The sequence below is a fragment of the Falco punctatus genome (genome assembly GCF_963210335.1).
Source record: "Falco punctatus genome assembly, chromosome: 6".
NCBI lineage: Eukaryota > Metazoa > Chordata > Aves > Falconiformes > Falconidae > Falco > Falco punctatus.
Window position 1 is genome coordinate 13,415,419 of NC_137585.1, and position 13,112 is coordinate 13,428,530.

General features: G+C 40.7%; 1 protein-coding gene across 2 annotated transcripts in view; it reads right to left on the bottom strand.

Annotated features, from left to right (window-relative positions):
• Window positions 1–12,120, bottom strand: part of PPARA (peroxisome proliferator activated receptor alpha) — a 38,110-nt gene extending 25,990 nt beyond the window's left edge. The window contains exons 1-2 of one of the 2 annotated variants that reach the window (XM_080393352.1): window positions 11,927–12,120; window positions 9,400–9,522 (exon numbers count right to left, since the gene is read on the bottom strand). The gene's annotated coding sequence lies outside the window, so the exon portion shown is untranslated. Of the gene's footprint in view, window positions 1–9,399; window positions 9,527–11,926 lie in introns of both variants that reach the window. The other variant, XM_080393351.1, reaches the window with a different exon arrangement.
• Between the last annotated feature and the right edge of the window lie 992 nt (window positions 12,121–13,112).

Here is a 13,112-nt window from a genome sequence, read left to right on the forward strand (position 1 = left end):
TTTCAGTTGATTAACAGTTAAGGATACCTCAACTTCAGAAATCAGTGCTCAGATTGAGGCTAAATCTGATTGTACGGTATGCCTAGAATTAAGAGAATTTTTTAAAAAAGAACAAACCAAAAATCCCACAAAAACTCTTATGAACTGCATGCACATATTAGATGTCCTAAACCATTATAATTTGTTTTTTCTACAAATAATGTGTAAAAGTAAGTTTCAGTGGTGAAGTCAAAGTTGATTCTGACATGTACAGCGTTTACAAACAGCCTACACATCTGTCCTAACATGCTGCTCACTGGAAACTAGATCCTTAAGACTAAATTGGAATGTTGCAATTGTTTCCTTACACATGTGATTACGGCATCTCAGATTATGCAAAGTGGCTGCTCAACAATTTTCTGACTATACCCTGATACTCTCCAGAGACTTCATTTGTTGAAGGATAAAGATATCTGAGGGTAAAAGGCAAATAGAAATTGCATTTTAGTGTGGTGACTAAATTATTGTCTCCAATATAATCAATTTTTGAAGTAAATAAAATGTAAGCCTCTTGCTAAGTCTCCTGCAGAGTACATTTTTGCTACACACGGTAAAAATAAACTTCAGAGGGTAAAAAATTAAAGACATCTGTGCAACTAAAATTGTCAATTAAAGTTATAAACTAATGTGTACAGAGGCAGTGTCAGGCAAAATTTCTGGCCATTTTTCACTAAACATATTGACTGTACTACAGTCATACAGTAATACAGATATGTGTTACATAAACCTCTAACTCAGAAGTTTTACTTGCTCACATGCTTGATAAAATAAAAAAAAAAAAAAGCAAAACCACCCAAATAAAAAGAAACAAAAAAGAAATAACATACATGACTGTTCTATCCACAAAGACATCATAGCTTTTACAAGCAAAGCTGTCTAGTAACTCTTACTAACAAATATGAAATTGTAAACATACTATATTTATGAAAAGAAATAAAAAAAAAAGCGCCACTAACTTACATAGTCAAGGAAAGACTTTGATGCACTTTCTAAAACTGATAATATTCCAACAATCTTTAGATTTGCATATATGTATGGATACCTTAAAATGCACTCCTATAAACTAGGATACAAGAATACCTTTTGTTTTATATCCACAGACCTTTATATGTGATAGCAATTGGTATGTATTGATAATCCCTTATTAGCAGGCTTAGTAGTAACATACTCTTTAGAACCTAGAATCCTTTCTGTATTATAAATAAAAATATCTGCCTCAAGTTTAGATTTATAGTAAAATGAAGGAAAAGAAATAATTAACTAATCTTTTGTTCTGTGAGTATATTTATTATTCCTATGTGATTACACCCTTGCTTACTCTTCGACTGAAGAACAAAGGAACATTCCTGTAACATAAATAGTTCAACTGAATGCAACCTAATTCAAGGCCACATATTATACATAATACTAATATATGTTACTAATCTGTCATATAATCTAATATTGTACAGATACCAAGTAGTTTTGAGTTTGTTGACTGCTAATGAAAATTTTTAGAGTTGTATATAATTTTGTGAATTTAAACAACATAATAAAAGCTTGAGAGCATTAAGTTAGAATCATAGAATCATTTAAGATGGAAAAGACCTTTGAGATCTTCCAGTCCAACCATTAACCCTGGACTGCCAAATCCACCACTAAACCATGTCCCTAAGCACTGCATCTACCCATATTTTAAACACCTCCAGGGATGGTGATCCCACCAGCTCCCTGGGCAGCCTGTTCCAATGCTTGACCACCCTTTCAGTCAAGAAAGTTTTCCTAATATCTGATCTAAACCTCCCCTGGTGCAACTTGAGGCGGTTTCCTCTTGTCCTGCTGCTTGTTATCTGGGAGAAGAGACTGACACCCACTTGCCTACAACCTCCTTTCAGAGAGCTGTAGGGAGTGATAAGGACCCCCTGAGCCTCCTCCTCTCCAGACTAAACAATCCCGGTTCCCTCAGCTGCTCCTCACAGGACTTGTGCTCCAGACCCTTCACCAGCTCCGTGGCCCGTCTCTGGACACACTCCAGCACCTCAATGTCCCTCTTGCAGTGAGGGGCCCAGAACGGAACACAGTGTTTGAGATGTGGCCTCCCCAGTGCCCAGTACAGGGGGACAATCACTCCCCTTGTCCTGCTGGCCACACTGTTTCAGGTACAAGCCAGGATGTTATTGGCCTTCTTGGCCCCCTGGGCACACAGCTGGCTCGTGGTCAGCCAGGTGTCAGCCAGCACCTCCAGGTCCTTTTCTGCCAGGCAGCTTTCCAGCTGCTCTTCCCCAAGCCTGTAGTGTTGCATGGGGTGACAGTATGCAAGTTGTGACAGTACACAAATTCAAAAGGTAGAATTCATATCGATATTTGCAATTACCAGCATTAAAACACTGGGAAAAGGGTAACTTGGGAGAGAAGAAATAAAAGAGCTTTAATTCTATTGATTTGCTCCCAAAGATATAAGATTTTCATACCATTGTCACCCCACAATGCCCTATCATGTCTTCCTGTTCTTTCCCCTTCTCACTATACTTACAGTTCCCCCTGCCCACAACGTCCCTGAACTACTGACTGCAAACAGCAAACACACTGTAGCTGGTTCAGAGCTACATGTCGCAACTGGCTTGCAAGTGCTCCTGTGCTGATTGGCAATTGACAGGCCAAACAAAACAGATAATTGCTGAATTCATATTGCATCATTTCCTCAGTAGGGTCAATAATTTGTTTTCCTTCTTCTCAGTCACCAACCTTCATAAAAATTAAAATTTTTGGAAAAAAAAAAAATGCAGCTCAAAGTTATTGTGTGTGGGTAGAGGATAGCAGACCATACTGCATATATCTGACTTTTAGGTAACTAGGCTAAGAGATGAGAAAACAATCCTGAAACCAGTTTTCAATATAGCAGTTTTTGAGCATAACTCTCAGAAGACAGATCTGGACTTCTGCTCCCCCCTCCCCCATTTTTTTTTTTCCCCAGTTCACTTTCAGTATTTGTTTTATATTTACTGGGGTTTGTAGAACACACGAACAGCACAATGGGTGCCTGAAGTTATGTCAGTACTCTGAGGAGTCTAAAATTTTTCAGGGTCCCTCACTTTGAACCCTAATCACATACTTTATTAAGAAAAAGATATCCTTGAAATAGTGGTTAAACATTCACTCTGGCTGAGGATTTCTGACCTGTGGGTAAAAATACTAGTTCTTACAGACATCTCAATGGTAACATTCTTCCTGAATAAAGATATATGATTTTGGAACAATACTTTTAATCTAAAAACAGAGGAAACAAAAGGAAAAGGTATCTTAAATTAAAATTACTTAATGCAAAAAGTTGACAGATGGACTTTTTAGCATATTGATTTGAGATCATAAAAGCTTCACTTGAATCTTACCTGCCCTTCAACCACAACCCAGGCCTTGCAATCCTCCTTTTTTAGAATAGCTAGTCAGATACAACTTCTCCACCTGGCAAACTTTGGCCACTCTGATCTCATTACACAACTTCTGCTCAGAGCAGTCCCACAACTTTGCATCTATATCTGTTACTACAATAACTCGCCTACTAACGACCAGCATTCCTTTAAAAGGAACATGAAGCCTCTTAGTTTTCTCTTTTCATTTCCACCTTGAATTTCCCCACCTAAGCTTGGTCTCTCCTTCATGTTTTGGCTTGGCACAAATGTCCAGTAACTTTGGTAGCTGATGCTGCAACTTCTGCTTCAAAGAACAACAAATATTTCTTTACCTTAGTATACCTCTTTTTCAGTCTCCAGCATTCTCCCCATCCCCAAATCTCAGGTTCAGTTTTGGCTTTACCCTGAGGCTGGCACACTCAGCTTCAATACTCTTTCAGCTCTCTTATCTGTCTCTTTCATAAGCCGTGGCAACCCATCCTAAAATCACCTCTGTCCCCTTGGGTCTTCTAGTCTTCTATCTCTGCTCCTCTAGTATCTGCACAGCTGCACTCTTCTCACCATCTGCAACCCTTTGCATGACTCATCACCAAACATAACAGACCATGATTATTCACTATTTGAAAAGCTACAGTGGAATTTACATCTGTTTCTGGAAGAGATTCAAGCAGCCTGAATTTGCCTTCTTACTAGAGAACACCACTGTGTATTTTCAGTGGGTTTATTTCACTGATAAACTTTATTCCCTTGCCCAGACAAATTAACAAGACATATTTGATAACCTAAACTCAGCTTAACAGAAGTATTTATATCCTATAAAAGAGAACAACCTTCAGACAAGATACTACAGATTTAGGCCCCTTCTACCTACAAGTGTCTTTTTGAAAATTAATTGAGTAATCCCAACATATAGCTTTCATACTCTTCTACCAGTAGACAAAATCTAATGTCTTCTATAAACAGCACCTTCTTCTCTTCTGTCTGGGCTCTACCGACCCCTTTTTCATCCCTCCTGCCCTTGTAGCATCACTGAAATCCCAGTGCGGTGGGTTCCAGTCTGTGAAGGACGTAGTATTCTTCATTGTACTACAATTTTATTCATTCCTTCACAGTATTTTGACAGGCTCTTGTTGCTCAGCTATTACATTTAAATAAATAAACAAATAAAACCCGATAAAAATGAACTAACTTTGATTTAATGACATGCTACTACTCAGAGTACCCGGAGTGGAATGTAAAACAAAATTCTTTCACTTTTTGTTGGGGTTTTTTTGTGAAGAAAAAGAACTTCAGTTTTGTTCTGGTAATTCAGAAATTCCTACCTTAAAAAGTTTTTCTTTGTGTAAATGTGTCACACAAAACCAAAGTTTACACTGAATTAGCATTGCTGACAGGAGTCTTGGCAACAGGTATGAATGCAATGAATCTACATTTTTTTGGCAAATGGATATAAAGTACTTGTACTTCCAAGCCACTGACACATCAGACAGAGGATATACTTGGGACATATGACTTCACAGTTCTAAATCAGGTCACTTGCTACAGTAGAGATATCACAAGCCTCACACTCCTGCATGATCAAAAAATGTCAAAATATAACCAATTATTTTCCTGACATCTAAGCTCTCTGCTCATCCTTCATAAGATCTGAGGGGAGTCTACTGACCAGTTCAACAGCCCCATATTAACAGTAATAGTATCACCATTGCTTCCTGCCTGCCACCCTACTTCTCTTCCCCACTTCTTTTATCTAAGGAAGCACCTGAATTACAGAAAAGGTAGAAGAAAAACAATACCCCAATGAAACATCCAGGATAAGAAAACCTGTTTAAAATGTCATATATATACTTTCATATACCAGGTTTAATTCACTTGTGAGGCATTTTAGCTGACTGAATCAGACTTTGATAAAGCAGTTATAGGGACACAGCACTTGTAGCTCTCCACAGAGGCAATCTGAAGCTGTAGTTAGCAAAATAATGTTACATTAAGGGTACAGTCAGACAAACGCTCTTAAGTAATTTAATAGCTCCTTGACATCAAAAGGATACCCCTTCTGTAGCTCCCTGACATTGTCAGCCCTGCACCTTCCTTCTCCTTTCATTTTCAGCCATACAGCTCCATCTCACCTGGGCTGGCTTTTGCACTTGTCTGACTTCTCTGGCCACATCTGTAACAGTAAATAAAACAGGGCCAGAGCACAGGCTCGAGTCATGCTGTTAGCATCCTCTCTGACACCATTTTGGCCCATACCAACTTGGCGCTCCCAGACAAATGCCCAGGCACAGTTAAGGGGACAGCAAATGCAGAGCAGCAAAGTGCTCTTCACTGGCAGTCTGGATGCAACCGTACTGTTTCAGGTGGAAGACAGGTGTGTGCAATCTTGTTACTTAGTTCCAGGTCCAGAAAAAAGTCCCTGGTGTATTGTATTACCTAGGTTAGACACAGCTTCAGTTTGTTAAGCTGGTTGAAGTGTAACACAGGAAAAACATAAGAGATAGCTGAACAGACTTTCTAAGGGGCAGCAAAAAGGAAGGATAGAAACACATGGTTGATAGCAAAGGAAAGCAGCATGACGAACTAACCTGACTGATCTTTAAAAACAGTTGCTAGATCAGATCAAGCCATGCTGTGTAACCACACCTTTTGCTCTAAGCTTCATACTTGCAGGGCTATCAGGAACAACACAGAAAAGGGACATCCTATTTTTTTTATTCTCATATTTATGTGTTCATTCATGTATATATACACACAGACATGCATGTACGCATGCCACATTAGGAGAGAATCAAAATTAATGATAGCTGCAAACTGAACAATTCTATATGCTTAAAGGATAATCGCTATTAAATTTAGACAGGACTTATTACAGGATTTATAATCTTGAGAAAATGCAACTCCTTGTAAATTTGGTTAGAATTATGGCAGCTCAATATGCTGAAAATCAAGTGCCCAAAACACACATTTAAATTGAACATTTGACAGCTGTTTGAAAATATTGGCCTATTCATATGTACAGTTACATCTCTACGGAAGCACAGTACAAAAACGTACTGCTGCTGCCTTTTTCAAAAGCAAAATCCTATGCTGCTTGTCTCTTAGTTACATATATACTAAATCTGCTACCTGATTTGCTTCTAATTATACTGGCCTGCTTAACTGCACACAGCAGTCTCTTGTCCTGAAGTAGATAAGAAATTTGAACTGTTTACCTCTGAAATTTATATATATATATATATAAATTCATTTATGTGCTTTTCTCTGTGGGTAGCTATGTGGAATATGAATAAACACATTACACCATTTTTAAATTTTACATACATACAGCATAATAACATAAGTCTACCTTATGCTCACAGAGCAGAATTACCAACAACCAACTGGTCAGAAACAACCACAGACGGAACATTCTCCTGTTTACATAGCTACATAGTGAAACTACATCCATACAGCATCTTACACTGACAAAAAACCCACTTGAAACCCCCTCACAATGCAGCACATTTACTGCAAACTGATGTTTACCTATGAACTAAGAAAAAAAGATTTGAAAAAACACACTTAACCATTTTCAGTTTTGCTGAGTAAACTTCAGTGTCCCATATTCTGTACATACCTGCATTGGCTAGTATTTAAAATTATTCTTAGGACTCCTAACCTTTACCTAGTTCTAGCCTCCACAAGAAACAAAATTTTCATGCTAGCATTGCATAGCTCTTGTAATCTTCCCCTGAAGATTGCCAACAAACCAACAATATTCACTACGACCTGTGGGCTGCAATTAATTTTATTTTAATATCAGAGTGGGTGAATTCATCAACTGCTGTAATGGAGAATTCATCAGCCCTATTGTAAAGAATGCCATCAAGCACCACTTGCTAATAAATCCAGAAATCTCCAAAGCAGTCTCTGACACAACATTCACCATCTCCCTCTTCCTCCTGCCTCAGATGCAAACTGCTCCATATTCTATTTTTCAGCCTTATTACTCCAGGGAACACCTTTCATATATGCATCCAAAAGATGTGAGAAGGTTGATGATTTTTTTTTTTTTTTAAAACACGAGGCTGCACCAGCACTCCAATACCATGTACTTTATAACATTCTTGCTGAAGCAGTAACAGTAACAGGAGGCCAGGAAACATCAACAGTAATTCATGTCTTCACTTACGAACAGATTTTACAAATTGACAATGGTCCTTCTTACCATCTGAACATTCATGTTCTTGCTTAAATTCAATGTTTCTTCTGTGAATTGTTACATCAGTCGTTCCCAGTAAAAAAATATTGAATTTTTTTTAAAAAAAAAAAACAACCAACACACAAAAACAAACCAAAAAACCCAGGCATGCAGCACTTACTTGTGCAACAAAAAATGAACATCAATACAAGCCTATATGCAGATAATAGAACTTACTCAGACAGCATAACTGTGCTGGATGCATGGATACATACAACAAAACAGTAAGCCCTGCCTCCAAACATTAATCATAGGCTGTAGAATAATTCCAAATGATCCATTTTACTTAAATCTAAACAACATTAGGACAGATTGTGGTACCATTTTTCCATGCAAAATACATCAAACTCTAAACTATTCACAACAATAAATGCTCTCAGCTCCAGGATGTTATACACTCATAGGTTAGTAAAAAGTTACTCAACCAGCAGTTAATTTGCACACTGAAGAGCAGCAGTTCTGATTCCTTTTACATACTTAACAACAAACTGAAAACAGACCAAAGTATTCATACGAAAGTATGAAATACAAAAATATTGGACTAGCATTCATGTGTATTTCAGCTGCCTGGAAACAAATGCCAAAGAACCTTACAACTTCAGTAGCTGCTAACTATTCTGAGTTCCTCAAGGCAGACACATTTTTGAACAACTTTATTTTACTATTTGGAAAGATTAAGAGAATAATTTCTTAGTTTCTAATTTTTTAAAAAAAAACCAGGAAAGTATATCAGCATTTCTAGAAAGGGATAAGTAATTTGTCAAATGCTTGCAAATCTACCTCATACGGTTAGTGTTTCCACAGGCATGAGCCAACTTGAACTTAAACCAATAAATTTAGATGAACATTGTACCGCAGAACAAACTATGAAAGATGAGAACTACCAAACAGGTAATCTGCAAGGTAAAAAAAAAGATTTTTACAGCTTATGCCTACAAGCATTTTAAAACACAGCAAACAACTACACAAACCAGTCATATAACAACTCAAGCCTCAATCAGGATTAGAACACCAATGAATTATATTTTATAATTTGTATTAATCTGTGCATGAAAAGCTCTTCACCGGACACAGAAATTATGCTTCCTAGATACTTAAAAGACACATGCAACGCACTTAAAAATAAATATTGTTTCATAAGCAGAAACTATGAGAACTGGTATGAGGAAGTGGAATCAGATTTGGCAACAACTCAATGCCACATACAATCTAGTCACACAACAATCTCCTCATATCAATGTAATGTTTGTGAGACATGCCAAACATCACACTTTTCAAGATGGAGAGGTTTTATTTTATTCTGAGGATACTCATGATTTAGAGCTTAACCTTATTGGATAAGTACTTATTCATTCAGTGAATATTCAGCATTCTACTTCATAAAACATTCAAAATTTAATTTTACAGACCTGGTCCTGTGAAATGTTGAGCACTCTACTTTCAAAATATTAAGAATTCAAAAGTCTACTGGATAACATCTTTATGCAACTTTTATGTATAAGTCTAACACAGATATCAGAACATAAGGAAATTTTACTTACTCTGTTCTCCTGATTGGGCTACTGTTTTCCATTTATCAACTCTTTGTTGGCATTGCTTGCTTAGATTACTTCCCTTGTCGGTTGACTATACATTAATCACTCTTTACAGCAATTCTACCTCAAATGTTTATTCTTCTCTACTTGTTCAAAAACAATGCCAAGACAGCTCCCAGTCCACATATGTACTCACCACTTCATGCAGCATCTTGCAAGGCTGAAACAGAAGCTATTTCCAGAATGTGTTCCCTTTCCATTTCACATGCACATTGGTGATAACAAGTGTCTCTTCATTAATAAAAAAGCTGCTGACATCCTTTCTTAAAAAAAAAAAAAAAAAAAAAGTCACAAAATTTCCCAAAGCTTACTATTCTAACTTTATATTTATATCATGTAAGATAAAGCTTTTTTATATTTCTCTATGCTTCAGAAAAAAATGCAGTCACTTCATTTGGACTAAAAATATTTTTTAAATGACTGAAGCTTTTAATACAATACCTAGTTTTACAGCAGGACTACACTGACATCTAGCTAACTAGGGTATATGACTGGTATATCCCAGTATCATACTGACCTTTTTTCTTCATACTAAAAAAATTCAAAAGCACTCAACTAAGACCACTACAGTGAAAACCTTGTGCTATTTAATTACCTGTTATAAAGCAAAGTACATTTACTCATAATGAGCATTCTCACAAATGTCTAAGTCTTTCTGTGGACAAATTGTTAGAGTAGTTACTGTTTCTAAGGTACACACACATACATGTCCTACAAGGTGTCTTTGCAACTGGCCTTTTAAGTACCATTTATACACCAAAATTAGAGATTTTACTTTTAGGTACTTTATAAGGCCTGTTATTAAAAAAAAAAAAAGCATACATAGTTACAAAAATAAATAATGGTTTGATTAAATTAACTTCCCTGTCCACTCAACTAAAAACCAAACAAATTAAAGATTCAGAGAGATTTGCCAAAAAATCAGATTAAATTACAAATGTTAAAATTCCAAAATGCTGTACCAAAATATGTTTGTACTTAAAATAAATATGAATTAAACTTCATTTATTTTCCAAGACAATTATAGTGTTCTTTTTTCCCCCTTGCAACAAATATGCCATGTGCAAGAGAAACAAAACTCAGAACTCAAATCTTAGCAGGTAAGCTAAGGCAAAGTAAAGAGAAAAACAGTGCTATTTGCACTCTGAAGTAAGAGCTTCTTCTAAAATAATTCTAAGAAAATTTACACTGCCCTCCTTGACCCCTTCAGGTCAACAGTAAGCACTATGATCTATTTTCCAAAACAAGATGAACATCCTAGGCCATGTATCCTACTCTCCCGTAGGACATTATCTTCTCTAATATTTTTTACAACATTCAACACATAAAATATTAAAAGTATAATGGTACAAAATCACAGCTGAAATGCAACCTTTTCTCCATGGTTTAAAATTCATAATGCCCTTTAAGAAGACTACAGTATTGAGGGGCATGAATAAGAAATGAAGACATTAAAGAACTACTGAAGAGAAGCAATAAAACCATGAGGTTTTCAGGACATAAGGGTTTGTAACTCCCTATGCTACCTGACCATAGAGGATGACGGTCAATATAAGGCATCAGCAGACTGATAAGAACTTTTTTTTGGACTACACAAAGTGTTCCTTCCAAACATGGGAAAAGAAAGGGAGCATGGGGAGCGTGCTGGCTACGCAGTTCTACAGACCTCTGATAGGGTCTGTGCACACTCTCATCCTTCTGAAACACTAGGTTGCGCTACTTAAAATCCAAAAAGTTGCCACTGAAAGTAACTAAGAGCCAATGACTGCTTGGTAGCTCATGCCAAATAACAAAGGTTATGATACTGGTTTAGCTTTGAGTAGACTTGTGACCACATCACATGAACCACAACTGCCGTCAGTTTCAGCATGAGACCAGGTAGCCTCAATATTAAGTCAGTGATTCAGAATTTATAAAGGAAACACCTTTTATAGCTTATCAGTTAGGCTACCTGCAAAGACCACACAAATTTCAACCCAGTAATCAAGTGTTACATGCCAAGAAGAAAGTCAGCGCATGTTCTGTAAGTACAGTTTGATTACAGCTTTCCTTCCCAACTAAACTTATGTGTCTTTATTTGTGCTGTACTACTAAGACATCCAAGGCCACCAAAGTGCCAAACATCATTATTTTATATAATCCTGTCTGATGAATCCTGTACTCCTTTCACCAGAGAGCTTAGGAACAGCTACTTCTGCCAGTGAGGGTACGCTAATCTTAACATGAATGCAAGGCAACACATTGTAGCACTCCGTTCCTTTTTGAGTGCTATCTTTTTCACCAGCTTTTCAGAAAGCAAGGAGACAGCCCGGTAGGGACAATCAAAAACGTGGTTTTCTCATCAAGCCACAAAAGCAAATAAAGGGGGAGCTTCCACTAACCCGCTCATCACTCCAGGGATATAGGACTTTTCTCTGAACAACTGATGGGCAAAAGCACAACCTGCCTGACCAAGCCAAGCCAATAAAGGTAACCTCCAAGCACGTATTTTCTGCCTAGTGCCCAAGTTCATTTCTCAAACCAGTTTAAGGACAACTCATGTATTTAAGAGACATGACAGCTGAAAAATAGCATCTTATATGGCAGGACATTGTCTTATCCTCTCTTCCCCACCCCCCAGCACCCTGAAGCCTCCCCACAAAGTTTCCAAGATCGCTCTTTACCTACAAACACCAGCCTCCCCCAGGGCCGGCTCTCGCTCGTCCTGCAGCCTCTCTGACCGCGGGCTGCCGCCCACGGCGGTCCCCGCACGGCGAGCAGCTGGCGCCCAGCCCGAGCGCAGCCCCGGGAGCGGCTAAAGCATCTCCCCCGGCCAGCCAGCACCTTCTCGCCTCCGCCAGCGCCGGACTTTCGCAGAGGGCTTCAAAACGCGGCGACGAGATACATAAAGAGAGACAGAATAAATAGAGAGGATGAGGAGGAGGAGAAGAAAAGACGGGTCATTAGCAAAACCGCCGCCGTGTGAGCAAGGCGGGGGCGTCACCCAGCCGCCTTCCCACCGCCCCCTCCCCGTGCCCGCCCCGGCCGCAGGAGCCCCGCCGGGCTACGGGCAGCCTCTGCACCGCGGGGGGCGGAAGGGGGGCACCCCTGAGGCGACACCGCGCGTTACTGCCGGCCCGCGGGCAGGCGCAGAGGCGCGGCCGCGTCGCTCGCAGCGGGCCGGGCAGGGCAGGGTCGGGCCGGGCAAGCACCGCCGCGCCCCTGGCTGCCAGCTGCCGTCGGTCCCCCGGGGCGCCCGGCTCTCGCCACACGCCCGCCCGACGCCTCCCAACCACCGCTGCCGGCACCCCCTCGCCGCCAGCCCGGGCCAGCGGCACCGCCCGGCGCTGCCAGCCCGGCGGGGCGGGGGTCGCTGAGGGGAGAGGAGGAGCGCTGAAGTACCCGGTCCTGCGCCTGACAGACTCTGGCCGGCAGGGTGACAGGTACCGGAAGTGAGATCGCGGCACACACCTCCCGCGGCGGCCGCGCGCGATTGGCTGGGCGGCGAGGGAGAGGCCTGCGCGGGCCGGGCGCAGCGCGGGGGCACGCGCGCTCCTCCCCCCCATCCTCCCCCCGCCCCCGGCGGTGCCTCCGCGCGCCCCGGCGGTGTACCGGCAGCGCCCGGGGCCGAGTATGGTCTCCGCCGGGCGGGGGGGGCGGCCCGGCTGCCGGGGGGCAAAGTCTGCGCTTCCCTCCCCGAGCCGGCCGCCCCCCCGCCCGGGCCGTGCGTGGCGGGGCTGCGCGGGCGCAGGCCCGGGGGTCAGGCCCTGGCCCTGAGGGGAGGCGCGGAGGAGCCGCGCGGGCCGTGGCGCAGGGACCTCCCCTGGGTACGGCTGGCTGAGAAAAGCATCCTCGTGTTCAGAAAGTTAC